Source organism: Pelecanus crispus, chromosome 21 (genome assembly GCF_030463565.1).
Source record: "Pelecanus crispus isolate bPelCri1 chromosome 21, bPelCri1.pri, whole genome shotgun sequence".
In the NCBI taxonomy this organism is placed as follows: Eukaryota; Metazoa; Chordata; class Aves; order Pelecaniformes; family Pelecanidae; genus Pelecanus; species Pelecanus crispus.
The window spans coordinates 4,336,505-4,362,258 of record NC_134663.1 but is presented as its reverse complement, the minus strand read 5'-3'; positions in this window follow the sequence as shown (position 1 = coordinate 4,362,258).

Genomic DNA, 25,754 nt, shown 5'->3' with positions numbered 1-25,754 from the left:
GGGAGAAGAGAGCAGTGGCCCAGGGACTCCCGCTCCCGCCCGGCGCTGGCACTTGCTGTAGTGGCCCTTGCGCAAGGCACTTCCTCTTCCCCTGTCCCCGCAAAGCCGTAGCACGGGAGCAACGATGCCCAGTCCTTCAAAATCCACTGATAAGAAGTGCTCTAAGAGGCATTTTGAGATTACTGAGGAAAGGGAAACTTTATTCTCGGACTGGGAACCACCGGGCTCTCTGAACGGACTCACACCTCCAGCTGTTAGGCATTTCGGCGCTTTTTAAGACCAGTAAGTAATATTATAACCATCTTCGGACCTCCTCCATAACGCAAGCGACACCATTTCATCTACTAATTTCTGCTGTGAACTCAACAATTTATTTTTTAATAGCGCCATATATATTTTATCCAAACTGTCGTTCAGGCCCCCAGAGCTGGGAAAACAAAGACAAACGTTACAGAAGAGTTTATGATTCCCTCACTCGGAGGATTTGCACTCTGCACTCATTGTTTTTGGCAGACTTACTGTTGGGAGTTTTTCTTCTTCTCCTTGGTTATAAATATTCCATGCAGATTTTTAATTAGAGTAGCACGTTTGTTGGCTGAGACAAAAGTAATTGGATACCCCCTTACCATTCGGGCTTCGCTCATCTGGATGGCCTGACGCTAATATATAAGCATCAAATCTCTGCATAAATGAAGCGGAGTATATTTTATTGAATTAAAAATTTAATTGCTCTTACCAACAGGTCTAAATCATAGTTTGAAAGCAAAACAAATATTTGATCTGGTCCTCCCTTTAATCAGCAACAGATGAATTAGCAACTGAAAGAAAATACGTGGTTTTTTAGCCTGCTATTGTCTAGGTTTAAACTGATCTTGTAAAATGCTTCATTCAATATCAATTTGCTTACAGTCACCCAAATTAGTTCAGAAAGCACTGGGGTCTCACTGAAGCCTACCTCCGCGTAAGCAAAGCAAAAGGAACTCTGCAGGGAAGGAGGAAGCAAAAAGAGAGAGGTGGAAAGGCAGAAAAATAGAAGCAAACACAGAAGCAGCATTTTAACCATAAAATACAATGTAAGAGAGTATTAAAGCAGAAGACTTCATTTTTTAAGGGCTCTTAAAAAAAAAAATTAAATGGAGGCTCAGGCTTCACTTTCAGATTCATAAACTTATTCTTGGGAAGAAATCTTCTCCCCAAACTACATCATCTACTACATCACAACTGACCACATGCAACGTGGAAACTTTCAACAGTCTGCAGGAAATAAGTTATTATTGATTAATTAATTATCTTGATTATTTTCAAGAAAATTCCTCATGATTGTGGAAACCTGTCCACATATTATCACTGCAATAGTACTGCAGCATTAAAATTCCTACTTGTTTATTTCTTTTAAATATTTTTTGTCATGTTCTATGTGTGCTACTTTTACAATCACATTTTTCCAATTGTTGGGGGCTGAATGTTCCTAAATAGCCAGGATTTTAAAGAGTACAGCACTCTAATGACAGCCAAAGAAACCAGCACTTTGGAAAATGCTGGTTTCCACTTCAAGGTGGAATTGCAAAAAAGCTGCCTCAGAGAGTAAGAAGCACAGTTCTGATTTTCTACTTTTAAGTCTTAGTTTTAGATGTTCTTCAGAAAATTTTAAAGTGTTCTTCCGTAACAGAGATGCCTTATTTTGCTGTGAATACCTGATTAAGGATTTTTTTTCTAATTTTTTTTTTTTTTTAAACAAGCGCTCTCATTTGCTTAGGACTCTCCCAAGACATGCTATTTAATGCAAGCTTCATTTTCCAGTTATTGCTGTCTTGTCCAGAATTAGCTGTGCTTTCCACCGACAGAGCTGACGTTTCAGGATTTGCCACTGGTTCCTACGTATTAGCAAATGTATGTCTCTCTCTAGAAGAAGGAAAAAAAACCCACAAAAACCCCAACTTGCCCTTGTTGCCAATTCAGCTTTTTATCTTTTGATTTAGTTAATTGATTTACAAATTACGGCAATCAAAAGAATGCATTGATTCTATCAAGCCATTTAACACCCTGCCCTACTCCGAAGACTTTGGGCACTGGATTGCATCCAGTGAGAATAACGACGACAATAAATCACTCTAAAATAAACTGAAAATTGAAACAGCAAAATTAAGAATTTCTACAGTACATAAGCGTGGGATGCCTTAGCTGTGACTCTACCGTCCTGAATTTCAGGGCACAGACCCAGACTTCACAAGCAGACGTACCGACGTGCTGTAAGCAGAAGGATACAGTTTTCATCACTATTTGAGTCCCTTGCTCTGGGTTTAACCTTCATCATTCATGCCCACCTACAGTTCTTACAAACTTACTTTTCCTGCGTATCTATCATGTCTATACTGTACTAACAATCCTAACTCTGTTCTTGTGTAAAAATACACATATTGAGGTATGAGCACTTAAATATACACACCATTTGGTTGCTGGAGCCTTCTCTCTTGCAAGCTTTGCCACCTAACTATGGTTGTACTTTGTTTATATCACAGCTGCCCAACAAGACTAATTTTTCTTTTGCTTACGTTTCTTAAATTTATCCCAGTATTTATTCCTATATTTTTTCTAGTGGATTATTACATATTATGTGCATCTGATATTTAAAGCCCTATTTTTTTAAAAAAACGGACCGCCTTGCACAACTCTGTGTATTATAACCGCACTGCCAGAGAAGTTATTTAGTCTCTACACTGCAAGGCAGACGTGACTGACGCTGGGTCCCACAAGTCGTGGGAGCCCTTTTCCTGTTGCCCAGGTCCAGGAGAGAAATTCAGGCTCTTTCTGGCTCACAGATTTGGGGATTCCCAACACAAAGAAGAGAAGCAGCGGGCACTAGAGTCACCACACAGCTGTGGCATACACAGGACAGCTTTTGAGATATCACGGTGTAGGACATAAGCACCGGACACACAAGCATTCAGAGTTCAGAAGGATAAGCACACACACATGTCCTGGTAGGCTGAAGACCTTTTTTTTTATTCTAGGGTTTCTTTTAGGTTTTGGGGTTTTTTTTTTAATTATTATTATTTTTTTTTTTTAGATTTCTCAGACTCCAATATTTTGTGTAACTATTTTCTACCATAACAAAGAGATAGTTTTGCTGCTGTTATTTTTTCCCCTTTCTTTCATCAAAGATCTTTATGCCCTGAAGAAACAACAATAAGAGTAATTTGGAAAAGACACATTTGAAAGGCATTCTTTCTACAACAGACAGACAATTACGATATACAAATTTATTGCTCAGCCCTCTTTATTCTGTACAATGCCTCCAATTCACAAGACGTGCTCAGTTTTAAGCGCAATGATCTTCCAGCAGTTTAGACCCCAACTGTTTCCATTAGGGCAGGCAAGCTATAAAACACCGCTGATGCTCAAACGGAGTTTCAAAGGGCAGGGGCGTGCGGGATGCTTACATTTACACTAAGTCTGAATAAGAGAACAACAATTTCCATAGGCCACCACCTGCGCCACATTCAAATAAGTTACCTGGCCCACAGAGATCTAAGAGCACTGCCTGGTGGATCATTATTCTCCTGTGCATTGGTCCAGGATACACAAATGTGATTTGGAGTCGGTATTTCATATGCAAATGCGTGGTGACTTTCTGCATCACTGGCAGAATGATGGAAAAAAAAGCAGCTGTTGAGGAGACAGCATGTCATATCATTTATTCATGAGCAACTGGATGGAAAAATAGATGGCCCTTCCACTGTAAACAGTAAGGTGAATAAAAAGGTAAGGGATTACATACCATATTCAAAAAACTTCGCTTAACATTGACATATTGGGTCCTCTAAATAAGAGCCATATAGGAACCTGAACTTCCATTTGTGCTGGCAAATGTTTACAGACAGAACTGGCTTTCAAGGGAAAACCGAGTAGTCAGTCATCAACAAAACACCATCAATAATTCCACTTCCCGTGACATGAAATTACTTAGTTAAAATTAGTTAAGGCTACTCTCAGAAACAAAACACAAAAGACGGTGGCCCAAAACATCTTGCCAGCCTTATAAATTAAGTGTTTTGCTTGACCCAAACAAAAACTTAGTACTACTACAGCAGTCACTTTGGTATGCCCAAAATTCCTACCATGCTGGACATGATTTCTAGTTACACAGTGCCCTTACACATTGCTGTGACAGTGCCAGCAATGTGAGCCACCCTTCTGAGAAGCATCTGATTTCACGTTGCTTGAACTACTTGTGTTTGCTGATGTCTCCTTACTGGTTGTAAAAGGCTCCAAAGTCATCTGTTTGCATTCCAACGAATCCTAAACTTCAGAATACTTTTAATTTTGCAATTGTTCTATTTTTAATCTAAAATCTGATCAGATGGCCACAAGTAGTCTCATTTTTTCCTCACTATTTTTCAACCTGTGCCAGGTAGTCACAGGCGCACACGGTGAGTTGGTGAATCTCTTGTGTATGGGACTCCTCTGTTACAATTGTTTTTTTTAAAAGTATCCATGTAGCAATGTAAATCTGCAGCAATTTGGAGCGTCAAACTTTCTTAACCTATTTCCCAACGCGCAAAGATGATTTGACTGGAGTAGGTCAACTCAAGGAATTAAGGACTAAAACAGACCAAGACATTTATTAACTAGTGAGTCATCTATAATAGACATCTTCTGATCCACAATTACTTAACATACACAGGCAAATTTGCAAAAGGTGACAATTTTAGAAAAGAAAAATGGGCAAGATTATTATTTATGCCAATGCTCGTTTATACCACTCTAGCAATGCAAAACGGATTTAAAGCATGCATGAATGTACACCCATTTAAAAAAATCCCACGATAAACTCAAGAATATGTAGAGAAATTACCACATATACAAAATTATGGCCCTAATGTGCATTATAATACTGCGCTTGATTTTCAAGAATCAAATACATGAATTCTGAATTTACACTGTATTTTCACTCCTTTCATTAGCAAGTTCAATCCCCACGGAAGGTACAAAACTGATGAACCTTAAAGCTAATTCAGCTCCAGTTTAGTTAACTGAAGCAGAAGAGACACCTGAGACTGAAATGCTGTGTACTTCCTAAAAGGGAAGAAGGCTTGGAGCTGGCTGAACCAACACGCTCTTTTCTCACAGGACACTGAAAGAGCCATTCAATTGCACCAAGTTTTGACCATTACCACTGAGAGCCCAATTTGAGCTCATGACCCACAGGTGGAAACTCCGATTCCATTATCCGACCCCTGCACTGCTGAGTATGAATTGAGATTGTGCAACGTAAAGGATGATCTCTATTTCATTTGTGCAGCAGGGAAAAGAGGTCAGGGAAAACAGAAGCAATAACATCGGCTGACCATCAACCTTTCTTCCTTCGCACAAGAAGGGAAACCGCTCTATTCCTGGAATGATACAGGGGTAGCAGTGAGAGAGAGGACACCACGAGCTGACCCTGGGTCGGCAGCAGAGCAAAACAAGGAATGAAGTCAATGCCACGTTGTGAAAAGAGCAGAAAGTGGCAGTGATCACTAAAGGGAAAGTATTGTCATCTACTCACCCTCCTCCTAGAAGCAAAAAACAAACAGATTTAAGCTTCCATCAGAAATGAAATTAGGACTTGAACTAACGTCTGCTGTTTCCATTATCATCTTGCTTACAGATCACAGACAGACTAAGGCTAGATGCTCGGCCGATAAAAGAATTTCTATCCCTGGGGATTTTCATAGGCTGCAGACAAACAAAATGGGGTACAAAAAGAAAAAAAAAAATAGGAAGGGGAGGGATACTGGGAAGGAACTGTCTTTGAACAAATAACACACCAGATCAACACCCGAGGTATGACGAGGTCTCACATGTCCCGTCCCCCAGTTCAGCGCTCCACCCACTGGATGCTCACACATTTAGGTCTGAATTCAGACTCCAAACATGTACTTGTACTTCAAACTTCATGTTTTTTCAGCAAACCTGGGCTTGCAGGCTAGTGTCATCTCCAGTTTAATTCTCACCACAGACCTAATAAGCATTTCAGACAAAAGCGCATTGGAAATCACAAAAATACGTGTCCTTGTTCCCATAATTTTCTCTCAGTGTTCCATCCCAGGCAAAGAAAATAATCTGGCTTTACAACGAATTCTGCTGGAAGTCAAGCGTTACTACGGGCTGCTTCATATTGTTTATGGCAGGAAGCTAACTTGATGCCTTCCCGAGCACTCCAGGAGTGTTTGTTAACAGGTACCAGTGTCACTACAGCCCTATAAGCACCACAGTGACAAGCACATGAGACCAGAGGAGAACTGTAGACATTACCCTGTTTGATGGGGGACCATGTTTTTTATGCTATGCAATTAGGGATGTATTCTTAATTTCTTATAGCAAAATAAAGCTAAAACCACAGTGCCTGTGGGGCTAAGGAGCAGCAAGTTATTTTAAGGTACTGTTAGTAGGTACTATTAGTAGGTACTATTCTCCAGCGCCTTGCCCTTACGCAGTCACTTTTACCATGCAAAACCAGTATACGCTGCAGCTAAAGCTATGAAGCAGTGTTTTGCAAGTGGCACTTGCTCAGGTTTGAAATCTTATCGTGAAAACCTCCTTATGCAAACAGATATCCCACATAGGGGGAAAAAAAAACCACACACGTGAACCTCTGAGGAACTCTGTAGCCTTGGCAAACCACAACAGTACCACACCAATAGGTTTTGTGATATTTCTTTTTAACAATTGATTTCAAAGCACTTAAACTTAGACCAGTATCATTACCCCCATTTCATATCTGGTGATAAAAGCAGTGAAGTGAGGGACGAAGACTATTCAGAAAGCAACAGCAAACACGGGACCTGCAAGTTTCAGTCTAGTGCTGTAGCCCAGAGCCTATGAATAAAAGCATCTGTAGCATCAGCAATAACAACTCTGGGATCTTTAAATAACGAGCGTTCTTAAACAGCCGTAACCGTGGTTCCTTTTTCTGAATCCAGGTATCAGTCTTGCCTTAACTCCTACTACTAAAACACATTCCCACACGGGCTTTTCCTGAAAGGCATAAAAGGGTGCAGTGCTGATGACCTTTGCTCGCAGGATTCATTCCATGTGATCCTTTCCTGATGAGCTTGTAATGTATTAAAGAAACAATTCCTACTCTCCAAAAAAAAGAGAGCAAGTTTCTCATAAAGTAAGAGCACATTATTTCACACGCAAAAAAAGAGATACAATTTAATCTCCAAAAATTAGCATAACTCTCCTATTATTCTAGAGACTGCTTGATTAAATTAGCCTATATCACTTTAAAAAGAATGAGATATGAATTCTAAAGTAAAAGAGGCTAAAATTGAAATTCAAAGAATAAAAACCTAACAGGGATGCATAAAAGTGAAAAAACACAATATTGCCCATAACAACAGAGATCACATAATCCCGTAACACAAGAGTACGTGTCAGTCCATGCGGCAGGGGGAAAAAGTCGTCAGGCTTGTGCTGCGATCCACCGGGATTGCATTCAGCTGGTGGCACCGGGGAGCCTTCTTGCTTAACAAAGACCCCAGCGCCCCGACAACTTGCAGACTGGCCGGAGTATTCCGGCATGTTCTCTCCTCCGGGGCTGCCTTGTTACTTGCACTAGACCATTTAGAAGATCAGTCACTCAAGTCCCACACTCAACGGGCAGGGGAAATACAAGGAGGCTTCCTGGACTTTTCCAATTGCAGCACTTGCGAGGAAGAGTAGACAGACTGGCGGGATGAGCCAACACTTTCAACAAGGCCTTTCTCTAGCTAACGCTCGGAAAATACTTGCCAGGTACTGCAAGACAATAAAGGTAGGCCCTAAGGCTGGTCAAGGAAGAGTTTTTGTTAGTACTTTCATGACAAAAAAATTCTTTATTTTGAGTACCATACTGCTATGATTTCCTTACATGGGTTAAAGTACAAGAAGAAAGAATAATACTCTAATTGTCATATGTTTACATACCCATGAATCTAGATGCAAATGCACTGAAGCATGTACGTGCTTAAGATATTAATAGAAGGTTTGTCTGCATAGTATAGCATTGGTAACTAGGAGCGAGCGCAGTTTACATTGCAAAGAGAGAACACCTTTCTGAGCAGAAGCCATATACCACACCAGGCTAACATCAGGCTAACAACTCCCTTTGCAAGAAGGAGCACAGTAGCTCAGGCTTGGCTCTGTCTCATTAAGCCCACACTACATGGTGCAAATACAACCAGAGAACAACTGATCTTGAGGGGCAACAGGAGAGAAGGAGCAGTATTTTCTTCACTTTGAACTACACTAACATTTTCACTGCCTTGCAACAAATCCTGACAGCCTCTCTCACCCCTAGCCGAGTTCACAACCCACTGATCGAAACGCTGATCCCTCTGATCCCTAATGTTAGTTTTGGTAATGGAGAGAAAAGATTTCATTGAAACCATATTCCAATTAGGAACTGTGGTTATCTGAACATAAAAGATCCAGTAATTTTTGCTGAAGCGATCATTATTGCAGAGACTTAATTGGCCAGAACTGTCAATGGCAATTAAATGCTTACAGTTGGGGCTCTCAAAGGCTCAGTGACTTACTGCGTGTTTTTTAAAGTATCCCATTTGTTCAGTCACACTGGATGACTGTGATAGCGCCTAGAAACTTGGATTTTATTCTATGGCAGCAGGTAAAATACCCAAACAAGCAAATCTTGTATAATTGGTAGCTTCATAGGTTGCAATCAATTGTCTTATCTTTGTATAGAGAAATTATGCTTTTTGTGGGTTTTTTTTTCCACTTCTTGCTATGGGAAGTTACTCAGATGGGAGCCTGTAAATAGAACCACAGTGAACCATTTGAGATTTTGAAGGTTGAAAACGTTATCCTTCTGGGATGCTTCACTTTGAGAGCTTTTTGGCTGGTGACCAAGCCTAAGTTTCTTCAAGTTCAGCTGGGTGATTTAACCTCAAAAGTTTTACCAAAAAGTAACTACCAACTTAAAACCTGGAGAGACAAAAGGGTGGGAGAGGCAACTCACTAAATGGCTCAGAAGGCTGGTGTAAAAAGTTGTCTCAGGAACCTTTCCTAGCCTCGTAAGGTCAACATTAGTTTGAGAAACAATACATGGCATGTATCATTTCTGTATTATTTAGTACCTCCAACATAATGGCATGACCAAACGCAGGTCAGGTTCCAGCATGAGATGCTACCCAAACATAGGGAGGCACAGTCACTTCATAAGAACATCACACACCGAGGTTAAAGAGCAGGAACAGATGCAGCAGGCATGATGACAAAGCTCATTCAAAAGCGTATGGCAGAAGCCTTGCTGTGATACATCAAGGGCAATAGCCCAGAAAACACCAACCCACTGAATAAAGGTCTTGAGATACGGCCTCTCGTTCCAGTCCTGCCTTCAACTCTTCATGCAACTCTCGGCACCCCCAAGTATCTACCTCCACACACAGGTTTTGATTTCATCTAAATTAAAAATCCCTTGTTCATCTGAATCAGTGCCAGCCCAAAGCCAGGATAGCAAATCTGTGTTTTGGGGAGTGGGGCTAACAAAAGGTAAATGCTATTGCTGGATTGCTGTTCCACTGTTCCCTTTGCCTTCAGACAGACAGCAGAGCACCAAGCAATGATTCATCCAGTTCAGCCAATTATTCTGTATGATGTTATAAAACCGGTAAACAGCTGGGTAGATTTAGGGGCGTGAATTCAGAAAGACATTTTTCCCCACACAGGGTACACATTTTTCCACAGATGACGACTTCTGAATATTGGTGGTCATGAAACAATGTGCATACTTCCACCTTACCTTCCGCAAAGACAGACTCTCCTTGCAGACCTGGAAAAATTATTCTACAGAAGCAAGATTCTTTTTTGAGACTGTTGTCTAAATTGAGGGCTTGGCTATCATAGGAGGTCTCTCTGAAAAATTTTGTGCCATGGTGTTGCGATACCTTACCACTGGATAAGAACCAAATCATACCAGCAACTCTGTGCACACTACGTAGTCTTATTTTTATTCTTACTTTTTAACAACATTTTATTTTACTGTGAGACGCTGTACAAGAAAATATATCATTAGTGTAAGAATTGGCTTCATGCTAAAAGAGGGAAAAATAAAAACGGGGAGACGCATCCAAAGATCTGTAAAAGAAAATAAAACTACTGTATAAATCACTACAAAACCAGGTACCTTTATTCTAGTCTGGAAGAAAGCTGCACTTCATAAAATCTGACACTGTCACCTAGAGTCTACAAAAGGAAGATGGAAAAAAGAATTCGTATGCTAAATTTGCCCTTTATTTAGAGTCTGAAATAATAACATCATAAATTTGGAATAAATCAGTCAACTTCAGTCTCTTAGAATACAGGCATTCTGTATTATAGATTGTACATTAGATAGTAAGAATTTGGATACTAAATTTGTCCTTCATTTAGAGCCCGAAGATTATAACTTCATAAATTTGGAATGAACCAGCCCACTTGGGTCCCTTACGCTACAGGCATTCTGTATTACAGATTGTACGTTAGATACTAAGTGTTAATATTAAGGTGTATTCCTCTAGGAGCAGACTTTTTGTGCTGTCTTCATTATTTTGCACAGTTAGGCGAGGAGCTCGGAAAAGGCAGCATGACTGGCTTTTTCACTGATATTTCTACTTCTAGCCAGAGCAACAACAGGTAAGGGAAAAAATAAACTAGCCTGACCCTCATGTACTGAGCACTTGAATTAGAAAACTATTTTTAGTAAATCCAAATGTTTCTCTCTGGGTTTTTTAGTTTTTGTTTGTTTGGGTTTCTTTTTCAAAAAAACCCAAAAGAATAAAAAGTTAAATATTGGAAACAGAAGGGGATCCAATACCTGGACAAGAAACGCAGTTATTTGACTTTTCATTTCAGTCACTAACCCACAGAAGCCACTATTTACCCTCAGTTGCTTCTATAGCTTCATTAATTTCCAATGAATTAAAGATGCATTACCTTATTGAGAATCCAGTCATAAAAATATATGTGTGTGCAGTCTTATAACTGAAAAACAGCTACCTTTAGCAAGAAAATACTTTGGCTAACAAATCCCGTTCCTTCCTAAGACTGCTTCTGATAAGAACATCACTTCTGTTTGCATGGCTGGAGGTCACCAACAGGCTAGTAAGCAGCATCTTGGCACCGTGTCCTCCAATACAACTGGACGCTTACTGTTAAAACATGTATTTTAAAAAATGATGTAACATCTTCTGACAGAGGTTTGCATGACATGAGAGCCTGCTCTAAGAGCTCCTGTGTTCAAAACTCCTGCAAGTCAGGACAGATTCCAACCCAAGCCTCATACCTTGGAGGTAACAGGTCCCTCACCTACGGGGTGAACAGGATAAAACCGTCCTCTTCATTTGTTGTGTAGAGAAATACACATACCTGACCAAAACTAATAAACGTGACCTGAATTTGCAAGTAGGTTTTTTGTGACCCAATTTGAATTTTTCAGGAAATACTTTCTATGACCACAAAACCCCCTACCCAGCTGTACCCATAAATACCAGGCTACGCTGGTTCACAGGCACCGCTCACGCCTCTGCGCACGCAGCTTGGTGCGCTTCCCCGGCCACCGCACCAAGGGAGTCTGAACAACAGAGTCTGTGCTTCAGACCTTCGAGGTGGTGGGGAATAATTCTAAGTCGTATCCAGCTGCCATAATTAAAAAGAAATCTGTTGTATTCATTGCAAGCTAAGTCCTGTTTCCACAGAGGGAAACAAGAAAGATTATAAACAACCCACTTCATGGTACTTGGAGAACAAAGCAGGAGAGGACAGCTGGCACACGGTGCAATAACAGGTTCTCCTGTACTGCTGCCACGCAGGACGGTTCTCACACCCTGTGCTGCTGTCGGCATAGACTTAGTAGCAGTTTCGCACAAGTGGTTGTGCCTGTGATGTACAATTTTGCAGAAGATAAAAGGAAGACAGCCCAAAATGTGACGTCTGCTGTGTAGGAGATTATCTCGGAAGTGGTCCTAACATAACTGCTATAATTCCCGCTCCATGGAGTACGACGCTGCAGCATATAGAACGAGTGGTCAAAAGAAATTCCAGTGCTTCTAAACGTTAAAAATGAGAAGACACACACGGCTTGTGCGAGCAGATGAGGCAACCACACTGCACAGGGCAGATCCATGCTTGCAGTTTCACACCTGCTGAGTCTACAGCCACAGTTTTTCTGAAGTGACAAATAGCATTGGATGTCAAGACTGAGAGACTAAGTTTTAGACAGAAGAAAGAAAAGCAGACCTCTTTAAAAGATGTGTGAATTTGGGCAAGCAAAGAAATGGATGCATCTGAAGTAAACCGTCATTTCTGGAAATACTCATCTCTTCATGACAACATTCCTTGGCAGGAATCTTGCTTTACTTGAGATTCAAGCAAGAAAGGCACTGCATTGTTTGCAAATTCAAACATCCGAAAGTCTTTTGCCTCATCGCTTATAAATTGGGTTTCTACTGAGACCCCAATTTGAAGTTTGAGGGCAGAAAAGCATGAACCACAGGAGTAAAGGCAAGATATGAACAACTGTAGAACAGAGCTACAATGGGATGCATCTTCGTAGTACCTATGGATTTTTTTGTAATGGAAAGAGATAGGTAACGCTAAACCTCCCACTCAGTAAGTGAACAGAGCACCGAAAGAAGATGAGAGCTGTAATTCACATTTTGTGAACTGATTTTCTAGAGGTCAGAAACAAATTAATTAGGCCTACAAGGGAAAAACAGCCACACAGTAATTAATGAAAACACTGTACCTGGACAGGTTGCCCAAACAGTAAAATACTATTTGCAGGATTTTCAGATACTCAAATGTATGAATTCCTCTTTGGGCTCTTGAACACCTTGCCTAAAATGAGGCCAAAGGGACCATGCTGAAACCAAAACACTATTGCAGTAGACAATGCTGTAAAAAAAAAAAAAAAAAAAAAAAAAAAATTAACTGTGCGGAAAAGCTTATAACAGAAATACTAGAAGGTACAAAAGACAGACAGTAGCTCAGTTTAAATAATCCAGAAGAGAATTCAGACAAACAATCCCCTGCCCAAAGCACTAAAAGCTAGATGCACTAATCCTACATTTTCAACCACCAATCTGGCCATTTGAGCTTACTCCTCAAATAAGAAAAACTTCTTGAAGATCAGATGTTAAAAAGCACCAAGTAAAATACATTCACATTGCCTTACAAACTATTTTCACCCAAATGTTTCATTTTTCTACTATGACAGCAGATAATAGTGGTGAAATGCTCACTGAATTTGTAAACCAGGTGACTATAATGTGGCATAAACATGTTCATTATGCAAATCTGATTGCTTAAATCTTCAGATGTAGCTCATTTATTTGTATGAGAGAGAAAATACTCAGTTCTTTGCTCTTCCTTGGCTAAGTCACTAACAGATCTTTCTAGATAATTGTTTATATTCCACCAAAAGCTATTCACATTCCAGTAAAAGTAAAAGAAAGCACCCTACCCTGCAAAACAGTTCTGATAAGAGGAGAAAAAGTTACCTGGGGTTTCAGCTTGAATTTCGCCTCCTAATTCAGTGGGATGGGTTGCAATGATAAGAAAAAAATATAAATGCCTCATCTTTGAAATATTCAGAAACCTTTTAATTTAATTCTTTGAATACCATTGATGTTGTGTAGAAAGAAACTCAATTGCTCTTGGAAATCAGAGGATAGATACTGAATAATTGCAGGTCATAAGAATGAGAAAACAGGAGGACTGAGAAGGGTTAGCTTAGAAAATACCTCCTTAGCAGCAAAAAGAAGGTGGATGCTTAGTCTATCACAACAACGTTCCACAACAAGACTATTCATCGCCTTGTGTTTGTGGAGGAGCTAGCTTCTCTTCTCCAAAATGAAGATTTTTTTCTTTTCCTCCAAAATCATAAGGTCCCCACTGAAGCCACTAGTGCCATTTCCATGTGAGTCTGCAAAAGGCAATCAATGCGTGTCCTGAATGAAACTGGGACGCTTCTGTAAATCTGCAACACATGGCCGCATACGCAAGGCCCCTCCTCTGTACTGTTTCTCTCTTTTAGGGCAATGTGATCCTGTTCTCGGTGTTCTGCTGCGTAGTGGAAATGGATGTATTTGGGACGCATCTCCTATAGGCCATAAATATATTGTTGTTTTTCCCGCTGTGGTAAGCGTAGGTGCTGACTCTGTGAAATCATTGTAGCTGGCTGTGAATGAAGCATGAAATGAAAAACCCTTGTCCATTCCACAGAGAGAATACAGACTGCAATACCATTTATTACACTGTGATAAAGGCTGTGTGCAAACAAAGCAGATGCTAGGACTTTGAAATCCTCTCCCACTTTCCATTTTTACTCGCTACATTATCCCCTTCTTCCTTAACTAGTTCAAAGAATCAGTTAAGAAAGACAGATCCACTCTCAGCAACCAACGCCCTCCTCGTAAATACAATGGGGCCTAAATCCATTTTAACTGACTCATTTCATATGAGAATGAAAGCGCAGAAATAAATTCAATCCGAAAAATCCTGGTATGCAACATCTAGAGATGCACATAAACGCTACCTTTGTAGCGTGTTTAAAGTGTTTGAAGCTTTTCTGCAGCTGCGCTTTTCCTGCATGATCCTCTAACATGATGTTTCACCTCAGCTGTGTGGGAAAAGCGTAACTCTTGACAGGTCTTTCAGATTTGCTGGCTACAGACAGACTGCTCCACATGAAACTGTTCTCAGAGGGTGCAAAAGGCAGCTTCAGGGCCTGCTTCCCACTGAACACAAAAGGAATCCAAGACAAATCTGAAAACCAAATGGTAAAATATTCAGAAGTTCCTAAGAAACGTTATACAAACTTTTGCAGGGTTGGCAAACGTTCCTCATGGAGCTCAGGCCAAGCCGTGTCATGAAATGAAGACAAGCCGGGACCAAGCGCTGGCTTTGGACCAAAAGGCAGGGCAGGCTGAGGCCTCCATCCCCACGGCCAGCCTGCCCCACGGCCGGTTTGCCTTGGAGGGAGCCAGCTGAACCAGCCGGCCCTCGAGTTTGCCCCACGGCCGGTTTGCCTTGGAGGGAGCCAGCTGAACCAGCCGGCCCTCGAGTTTGCCCCACGGCCGGTTTGCCTTGGAGGGAGCCAGCTGAACCAGCCGGCCCTCGAGTTTGCCCCGGGCCCGTAGGGTAAATGTGCCGCCAGCGAGTGAAGCTTCAGCAGAGACTGGAAACCTGACTTTCCCAAGGCCCAAGACTCCAGGTCCTCTTTGAAAATGCTGGTATGAAATTAAGCTTGCTTAACAAGCAAGAAAATACGCCACATCCGTTGCTGAAGAGTAATTTTTGTATAAACCCTAAAAGTTTACAATCTATAACAGCTGTTATTCAGAGTGAAGATAACCTATGATAGCAGAAGAAGAGTGGCATCAAATAATCATAGGCAAACTTAAATGAACAATATATTTGTGCTGCAGTTTGTGGAGACGTACTTGTTCCGACGTACACCTCAAGGAGGCAGCTTGGTGTTTCGGAGTGGAGCCTCGGGACAGTTTTGGTCAGAGAAACTCAAATTAAAAAGTAAAGCTAGGTACTACTGGGCTTTTCCTCCTCTACCTCACATGTATGCAACTGTGTGACCTATGCAGAACTCTTTAAATCCTATGTCAGCATTTATGGCTTCTTAAACATCACACGACACTGAAACCACCTTTCTTTTTGTTATACCGCTATTCTTGAAAACGTCCTTGCTGGGAGTTAGAAATGAGAGCACATCAGCACTGATCTTAAAAGCACAAGAACAGAAGGGACTGCAAGAGTATCCGTATGAAGAGGAAGCCAGTGATGGCAGCAGTGGTGACAGACAGGATTATTCTCTCTGCCACCTACGAGGGCTTGCTCCCAGCCTGCCCACTCTCATGCCGAAGGCCCTCCATGGAAATAGGAGATTCTGGAGAAGCAAACACTGAATTGTACAGGAGGTAAACTAAACAGATGGGAAGTGATACTTTAAAAAAAATTAAAAGTTAAGATTTGGGTTTTTTTTTTTTTTTTAAACCTCAATTTTCTTACCAGAAATCTGAAGGTTTCTGAAGGTTGGGATTTAGGACATTATTTTTGGCATTGTTTTGTTGCAAGACCTGGTCTACATTCCACTTTCCTGTCCTTTCTGAGGTGGCGAAAGAAGCTAAAAACCTGAAAACCCCAAAACCCAGAAGAACCCTTCAGATTTAAATTTGGGGTAAAATATCTGATATGCCATCCCAATGTATCTAAATATACCCACTTCAGAAGATGCATCTCAGCTCCTACCCCAGTTTCCCTGTGAATATGCTCTTTCTTGTCAGCTTGTTGCATCAGGGATGGAACAGCAGTAACTAGATGCGTACTTAGCAGAGAAATACAAGAACAGGATGTCAGGCCATATTAAAATCCAGGTTGTAAAACAGGGCAGCATTAATTTTTTTTTTTTTTTTGGTGATGAAATAATCATATCTGGAGTTTTGTTTTGTGTGAGGAGGCATGTGTTAGACGGTGTCTTCTCAGTGTTAATTGCCCAGAGGCGACTGGACTGGCAGTGCAATGGTTCTGTGAAGTGATCCTGCTCTTGGACCATGTATGCCACAAAATTATTAAAATAAGAAGGGAAGCATGGCTTTCTTTTTCTCTTAGTTCTATCCACCAGAAAACCAAATCCTCACTAAAAATTTCCTTCTTCTATTTTACTTCTAGATTGTAACTACTCTACAAACACTTTGATCGGGCGCGTGTACAATTAAGCCAGAGATACGACTGCAGTTAAGGCAATGACAGCAATATGGCAACGTCGCTACATTGCCAGCACTTGACCACTCAGTTTGCCGAGGGCCTGAGAAGAACGCCATATCCTGCACCGAACCGCGCACCGCAGGGGTGTATCGTTCACTGCACACAGGCTACCCACACTCAGGTGTTCTAGGATCTAGCTGATTTAAGCTCCAGCGTTTTTAAACAGCGTTTTATTCAGCAGAAGCATCTTAATTTATCAGACAGGAGGCCTCAGGACATCTTCTGAAAGTGAAGAAAGCGGCTACACTGTGCTACGCTCCGTACACAGCTGTGCAGAGGACAGTCCCTGCGCTAAAAGCTCACAATCCAAATACCAAATAGAAGCAAGGACACTAAAACAGGAGAGTGCACGGGGCAGAAGGAAAAGCAGCAGCAGGAATACCACTGCTAGAGACACCACTGCTCCTCAGTTCTTCCTTTCTGCCATTCTTATGAAATGGTAACAGGAAGAGCAGCTTCCTCTTAAGGCTCAGCCTGTACAGGGTGTCTCAGGAATTCATTGGGTCCTTTAGGACTTGCCATATTGCACACGTGTTTATGTATTTATACAAACACATACATGCTTCTGGGTTTCTCTGAATCCCGGTCTTCACTCCAGCCCCTTTTGGCAGGTGTTTTTTCCCAGTAGCTGGGCACCTATGGAATCGACACACGAAATCAAGCATCACGCACACATATACTCAAACCTGCCTTGTCTCCTCAACCTGCTGATATTTTGAAGACTTTATATTCAAAGTAAGATCCTGATCCTGCCATCCTCAGACAAGCAAAAATCTCCAGGGAGCAAGTGTAGAATCAGAACCATAATGTGATACATGCCCCTTTGTCTTTATTATTAACTTCTCAGCAGAACGGCTGGAATTCGGGCTGACAGTAACAAGGCAAAGTCTCTCTTTCATCCAGAACTTTACTATCTTATGTTTCAAAATGCTTGCTATTATTAGCATATGCAGCACTGCATCCATGCAGAAATGATAGAGAAGTCTGCTTCATCTGGTTAGAATTCTGCACAGCCTGCACTCAGTGATAAAAATTAAACTCATATACATAAATGAGTTTTTAAAATAAAAAATCTACTACATCCTTGGTATTTTAATTCCCTGGAGAATTCCCTGGGAGGTTATGATTTTTCATCCAAGTAACTACTATATCTCTATGATAACATGATGATTGTGTGATGTTTTAAAATAGAATTAAAATACGTATAGTGGGCAGAGGGTCATAAGCGAGCCTACGCTTGGTTTTTAGAAGAAATTTATTATCTAGGCACAAGTGAATGGAACAAAACCTAGGACTTAATGCTCAGATTTAGAAACGTTATTATTGCTGTCACTGAAGGCATCGTTCGCTTTAGAGTATTTGCATAACTAAGTTGAAAAAAGTTTAAGTCTAGCAAAAAAATTAGTATCTACTTTCTATTTTTAGCCCTGCTCTCCAATTACTATTTGTATGCTTATGTAGACACAAAGCCCCTAGAGATTTCATCAGGAGATATGGAGATTATTTGATAACCTAGCTTCATGGTATTTAATTCCCAGAAGATAAAATGATTCTCCAGCAATGATAATATAACAACAAACTTTTAGTATGCTTTTCATCTCCACAAATCATCACCTTGCTTTTTGTTCATTATGTGAGAACCAGAATGAACGTACTTTCAGGACGGATGGCAAACAAACAGTGCCATGTAGGAATCTGCCTATTCTCTTTCACATCCGTATCTCTCTATGGTGAATTTATACAGTAATGGAAAACAGCTTTGTGGACCCTGAAAGGGAAAGTTTAAAAGGCAAAGAATAAATTGATGCTGAGCAGAGAGATAATTAAGACTTCTTACGTGCAACTTCAGTGGATTTCAGGGCAGCGCCGAGTACAATGCACAGAGCGTAGCGCGGGGGGACCTGGCATGGTAGTTGAAGACTTGGAGAACCACAGTCTGCTCCAGTACAAACCTTCTGCACCATGTTGGGCAAGGAGAAAAGATTCTCGATTTCTTAGCAGTAAAAAGCATTATTATTGGGGGACAGGCAGGGAAGAGCATTTACACCTCGGAATTGTTGGATTCTGTGGCAACAGAGAAAGTATAAAACAGGCAGGTGAATGGCAGTATTCAGGGTGCCCAGATCCTCTAAGTGAGACCGCATATGGTTCCGCTGACCTTAGTAGAAATACATAAGTCCGTGCCAAGGGAGGATAATATAGACCATGAACCTTTAGAAAGTTTCTTATCACTTCTTCAAGAACAGCCCTTTTTTCATCCCAGCAGGTTTGTTGGTCCTGCATTTCACATAAATAAGGACCTCTGGCAATGATTTTATGCTTGTCAGGTTCTATATTCTGTATAGAGATGTCAAGCACTGTTTTAACTCAACTTGGAAGCAACTTCAAATGCCTGCTGTCAGCAAAAGTTGAGACAAAAAAAACCCCCGAAACTTTAAAACAAATCAAAATAAGAAAACAGATAGAGAGCTCCATTCAGGATGATCCTAGTGTTATTTCTACCCATATTTCTCACCCAAATTAAGAAAATCAGCAAAGGGAAACCTCATCTATGGCTAGTGTGTATGTATGTAAGCTTAATAGTGTGAGACATCAATGGCTTACAGAACTTATATTTTCACTGCCACTTGCAGCCATCTGACTCCATGACCAATTCCTCCAAAACACTGCTTTCCTGTCCCTATCAACATGCCTCAAACTCTTAAAAAGGGCGAGCAATTATGCTAGTGTTGATGCAAAACAAATCCACTTTCATAAACCACCTCCTATCCCAGTTAGAGTTAGAAAATTCAGAGATATGTGGACAGTACTGTTTATGAAATCGGAAATCTTTTCTGTGCAAATTTGTAACAGGTACTGAACCATATTCAAACCATAATTCTGTTGAAAATGACAATAATTATGATTCTTGGAGTACATCAAGGGAAAAAAAAAAAACCACAGAAAATCATCACCTGCTGTTGCTAGGTGCAAATTTCAAATACTAGACTTCATTTTCAAAATGGAAAACCCAGGCGCTTTCCCTCCTCTTTGCTTTTTTACCAGTTGGAAACCTTGATTGTACTGCTCCTTAGCAATTCCGTGTTTCCTGGTTTGGTGGCTGGATTATTTATAATGAAAGTAAAAACTAGGAATCATTAAGGTTGGAAAGGAGCTCTAAGATCATCAGCCCAACCATCACCCCAACACCCCCATGCCCACTAAACCATGTCCCCCAGTGCCACCTCTGCCCGTTTTTTGAACCCCTCCAGGGATGGGGACTCCCCCACCTCTCTGGGCAGCCTGCTCCAATGCTTGACCACTCTTTCTGTGAAGAAATTTTTCCTAATATCCAATCTAAACCTCCCCTGGTGCAGCTTGAGCCCATTTCCTCTCATCCTATCGCTTGTCACTTGGGAGAAGAGCCCAGCACCCCCTCCCTGCCCCCTCCTGTCAGGAGCTGCAGAGCGATCAGGTCTCCCCTCAGCCTCCTCTTCTCCAGGCTGAACACCCCCAGCTCCCTCAGCCGCTCCCCACCAGCCCTGTGCTCCAGACCCTTCCCCAGCTCCGCTGCCCTGCTCTGGACACGCCCCAGCACCCCAATGTCCTCCTTGTGCTGAGGGGCCCAAAACTGCACACAGTATTCCAGGTGCGGCCTCACCAGCACCAAGTAGAGGGTCTGAACCTGCTGCCTCTAGACCCATTCATTTTACACACCGTAACTGCTAATTGTTAAAAATGTCAGCCATTCCAAGTTGCCAGCTCGCTCATCCATTTTGGGAGGATGGATACATGCACAGCTCAGTTTTGGAAGTTCAGTACTTGCTATTTAATACCCGAGCTAAAGCCTCTGCTGTAAAATGAATACTGCATATATAGATGCACCTACATATCTTTGTATTTTCTTCTCTTTTCGCCTACTAAGAACATGCTTCCATAGCTAGCACTGGCTGCGATAAGTTGCTTCTTGCAGTACTGAAGGAGTTTGTATGTACGTAATTCCACATTCATGGACCCAAATATCTCTAGAAGAGATAAACAGCTCTATCCTGTAAAAATTCCTGCAATCCTATAACTAAAGTACAGCAAATAACATGGAATTATTGGGAGAAACGTATCCTTGTTGCCAGACAAAGAGTTAAAATTCTGTATTTGGGCTGCTCCATATGCATCGCATGCCCTCTCTGAATAGGATTATGCTCAAATTCCCCACACCGGTAATTATTATATGTAAATACCCAAAGTCGATTTGCCAACTGCATGGTTGTATTTGACATCTGCATATTTCTTCCATACACCGTAACTCCGCATGCAGACATCTGCCTGCATGTATAAATCTGCCATTTGACTTTATGAATCTCATGAGTTGTAGCGTAAGCAGGTCAGGTTTCCTGTAAAAATGTTGGAATTAATGAGACCCAACAGTCCAGGTATTTCTGGATGAACAGGTAGGGGCCGGGGCTGGCTGAAGAGGCAGGTACCTGGTTTGTTCGCAGAGATGGAGCAGTAAAACCCTAACGGTTAAGATGGAGCAAGTCCAGCACTATTGCAATTAAAGCTAAATGTTTTAAAACACAAGCCTTTTTTTTTAAAAAAAGGATAGATGCATTTAAAATTCATCTCCAACACTTCACTCTTGTCAAAACTCTCAGTGCGCCTGAGAGGCCACAGTTGTTTTGCAAGTTATTAAGAAATGGAACTGCAGGCCACAGGTTAGGAGCATGCAACTGGCAGACCTTTTCCAAAGGCAAAACCATGAACGTTACAGATCCATTAAGCATGGAAACTTGGAACTGTTTTGGAAATGAAGGTCAATAACTACCTCATGTTGTCTTGAAAAATGTAACCTATTATTTCAATCCATAATTTATTCTTCAATTTGAAAGAAAGAATTGAAAATAGAAAAATATTTTAACAAAATATATTCAATATTTCTGATTTTTTTTTCTTAGATTTTGCTAAGAATAATTTCACACCAAGTTTTGGTAGGAAGTTTTCACTTAGCTCCAGAGTGAGATGCTTACTTTATTACAGATCTTTCAATAAATGCAATACAGTTTCACATGATTTAAAAGATCTACTCTGAATTTTGCAGACAGGGGAAAAGAAAGCAAAAGGGGTCCTGACACAGAACGCTCCTCAGCTCGGGTTGAAGCAGTTATTGCAGGGATCGCATAGAGCAAAACTGTATTCCTCAGAGACGCTGAACAACAGGATTATGGTAGAAAATAAAATGAATCAAGGACTCCTACCAATCAAACAATTCATTGAAATGGAAGGCATTAGAAGATTACTTTCAGTTTCTGAAAATTACTGACTGTAAACAAATATCTTAAACAGTGATCTCGGAAGCCATCACAAAGGTATCTACGTTTTTTTATGCATCAATGCGAGAGAGAAAAACAAATAATTTTTAAAAAGGATTAAACAAGGGGTGAAATATTACACCCTAGTCATTGAAGAAATTTCAACCCACAGGATACTCTTGCTGCCATGAATAAAGGATGTGACAAGGTCTAAGACAAGGTTTCGAAACCAGGAGGAAGAGAAAGTGGAAAAGAAAAGATTTATAAGTTTCATCCCAACAGCAAGTAGGATTCTGTTTGCCAAGGTTAGCTGACACAAGCACAAAAATGTAATAGCTATAAATTTGTCTCCAACAAGATCTATTGTCATGTTGAGATGATGGAAACTGTTTTATCATCTGACTTTCAAAATGTATACACAGAGCAAGACATGCTATTAACCTATAAAATAATACTGGCTTTGAAATTTTAAGAGGATACACATACCCAGTGTGTATTACTTAAAGTAGAAATAAAATGAGTATGTGGTTAACCGTTTCCCCAGTGAAATGTCACTTTCTAGAAAGCATGCATGAAATACTTTAAGCCATCTTATCTGTGCAAATAATCCCACATAAATCAGCACTTAAAAAAAAAAAAAAGACAACAAATGCGTTCACAAAACACCAGTTCTACTGAAAGCACAAAACTGAAACTGCTATACAAACAGGACATCCCTACTGAAACCTCTTTTCTTAGGGCAAAACTTTGGATAAAAGAGGATGGTAGACAAACATAAAGAAATTTAAACAATCATCAGAATTTCTTTAGCTAAATAAATGTAAGCAAGCAGTAGCTTTAAAAAGCTGGAAGCTTTTTGTAGAGTTTTGTTCAAGCTGCATTAGTTGACCACTTCTAGCGTTGCAGTCATTAATGAAGCCTAAGTGATATTACTCGTTTCCGAATTCACCAAGGCAAGCAGAAGGAATAATCACCGCTCCTTACCCATCGCTGCGCAGCATGGTGTAGCACGCACACTCCCACGCAGCGTAAGCAAGTCCGACCCCCGTAGCTACCCAAGTATATTCCCCATTTAGACCAACAGTGCCGTGCCTGCCCTTGCTCATCATCCTTACTCTTCTTCTCCTCGTCATATGGGGGGAGGGAAGTCCGGGACTGAGCGCAGCAGTGATCTGTTGTCACTTGCAGCAGCCCCCGGTTCCAGGCTACAAATGCTTGTAAGACCTGCACAACTGAGTCGGGTCAGCAGATTTCTAGCAAATCTCCTACAATATACTAAAATTTAAAAAGTGGAGATTGTTCTATTAGAAGTTGGACAGAAGAATTCTCCAGAGCCCGATGTGTTTTAGGAATTCTCAGGTCATCCTGAAGAAATCAGGACCTCTGTGCATGACCACTTCTATTTGGTTGACACTTTAAAAACTCTTAAGAGGACACTGCTTTTTTTTGGTTCTGAAAGTGGTCCCTGCAGGAATATTTTTTTTAATGTACAGTGCTGAAAAAAATCTTGAGTGTGAGGAGGAGTTCTTATTTTCATAGTCTAGCCACGAGATTTAAAACAGAGAGCAAGATAATTCCATCGTAAGGTTTGAAAAAGCTGAATTTGAAAGAAATAGACTCACAGCTAACGAAGGTGATATCCTAGATAAGCTATGAACTTGAATAGTGCTCCAAGCATTTAAAAACTCAGCTCGTTCACAGCAAACTATCATCCTAAAATCATGTTGGAAAAGAAACCGTGTTAACAACTTAGTTCTCTAGTATTGAAAAAGCAGATTAACCTCAACTTCTGAATACAGCCAAACTGTGAGACAGCTAAAATGGGTAGACACATTATTATTGCAAGCAGTGACATTAATGATCAAGCTAGGAAAAAAATGATAGCAGGTTTTTCTTTGAAACCTTCCTAACCAAATAGTCCTTTAAATAGAACTGTAAACGTTGGGTTTTTAACCATGTTGGTAATATAAATGCAAGCTCCTACAGACCTGAATGGCACTCTGGGATTTCTACTATGAAAATCTCAGTATAGTGGCTATCTAAAACAAGTGTACAAGTTTCATTAATCCATCTTCCTGACCGCAAAAAAAAAAAAAAAACCAACCCAACCCATAGCTTTTGCTAGAATCACTATTATTTTCTGCACAAGCAATGATTTCACAATCACCTAGCGCAACACTGAATAGAGTCAGACATTTGACGTGCTTTACTTTTTACTTTGAGGTCTGGTATGCAGCCTTGGAACAACAATACAGAAAAATAATAGTGTATGTCACAGCCAGCCCTTTGAAATAAATGGTCTTTTGAATGGTATTTTATCTGCCACATAGGATTCTTCCCAATGGCAGTGGATGTTCAGATACAGGAAAAATATGGGACTCAATTGCTTTTCCCTCTTTTCTCTCTTTAAGAGTTTGCATGCCAATTGTAAAATGAGTCTAAAGCAAAGCTTTTCCTTAAGCATAAACAACTCAAATACGAAACCAGAAATAGGGCTGTTTTGAAACCCCTTGGCACTGAAGGGTTTCTTCCAGTAATCACACAGGCTTTAAAGCAAATCACTTCTAAGAATGAAGTCTGTGAAGATCTGAAGCACATTCCAGTGCTACAAGCACTTCAGGTTGTAGGAATACCCCGGCTGGAAGAAGATCCACGAGCAGGTGAAAAACTGCGTGCGCGTTAGAGGAGTGTCGCCGAAGCACCGAGGCGGAAGATGCGCAGGTGCTGAGCATCGTACGCAGTTACCTGCAGGGGCAGGAGTGCAGCGGGCACGCCGGAAGGCGCTCCTGAAAATAAGACCCTGAAAGAGCCAAAGCTCTAGACCGAATCAGCAATTACACGCAAAGTGCCGTCAAGGCAGCAGGCAGTAAAGCAGACTTCCTTTCTCCGCAGGAGCTGTGCCAACACTTGCCAGTTTAAGTAACTCCAGGAGACGTTTTCTGCAAGGGAGGAGGCAGCTGCAGAACGCGGGCGAGCCCGCAGAGGGGCAGGGTGCCTGTCTGCGGCTGCCGATTCACGCCTGCCGGATCAGCGGAGCACCTCGGCCGGCACCCGTGGCCTTCCCCGAACGCTCCTACTGCCTTTTGCCTTTATGGGCCTTGGCACGCCATTCCCCACAACGCTCTGAAGTGCCACCTGTAAAGTTGTCTTTAAAGGGTAGTTGGGCAAGAACCGTAATAACTTCCGTCGTCGGTCAAAAGCACCGCACGCGAGTCGCATTACAGCCACAAAGTGCACCTCTAGATCGGAATGATTCATTCCACGAATTATCCCTCGTATAAACACTTGCTAAGTAAAGGAAGCAAATATATATCCCAATTGGAGAATCTGAGCCGAAGTGTATGCTGAGCCCTTCGATTGATGCAAATTAAACAAACACTTGCAGGTGTCATTACCCAAATCCATCCCTATTGACTTCAGCGTGCGAGCTGGTGGAAAGTGCTGTACCCATTGGCATGTGGAATGTGCAAAGAGGAGGCATGACAGGAATTGGTTTCCTGCTATATTTCCTCTAATATATATGTTCAGGACCAATCTTTATATGCCATTGAGTCTGTGCACTCTCTGCTTCAGCTGCAAACAATTTTCTGTGGATTACTCTCCACAGGATCTGTGCTGAGAACTTCACATTAGCTGAGCCACGGCAAACTAACAGTACTTTCAGGA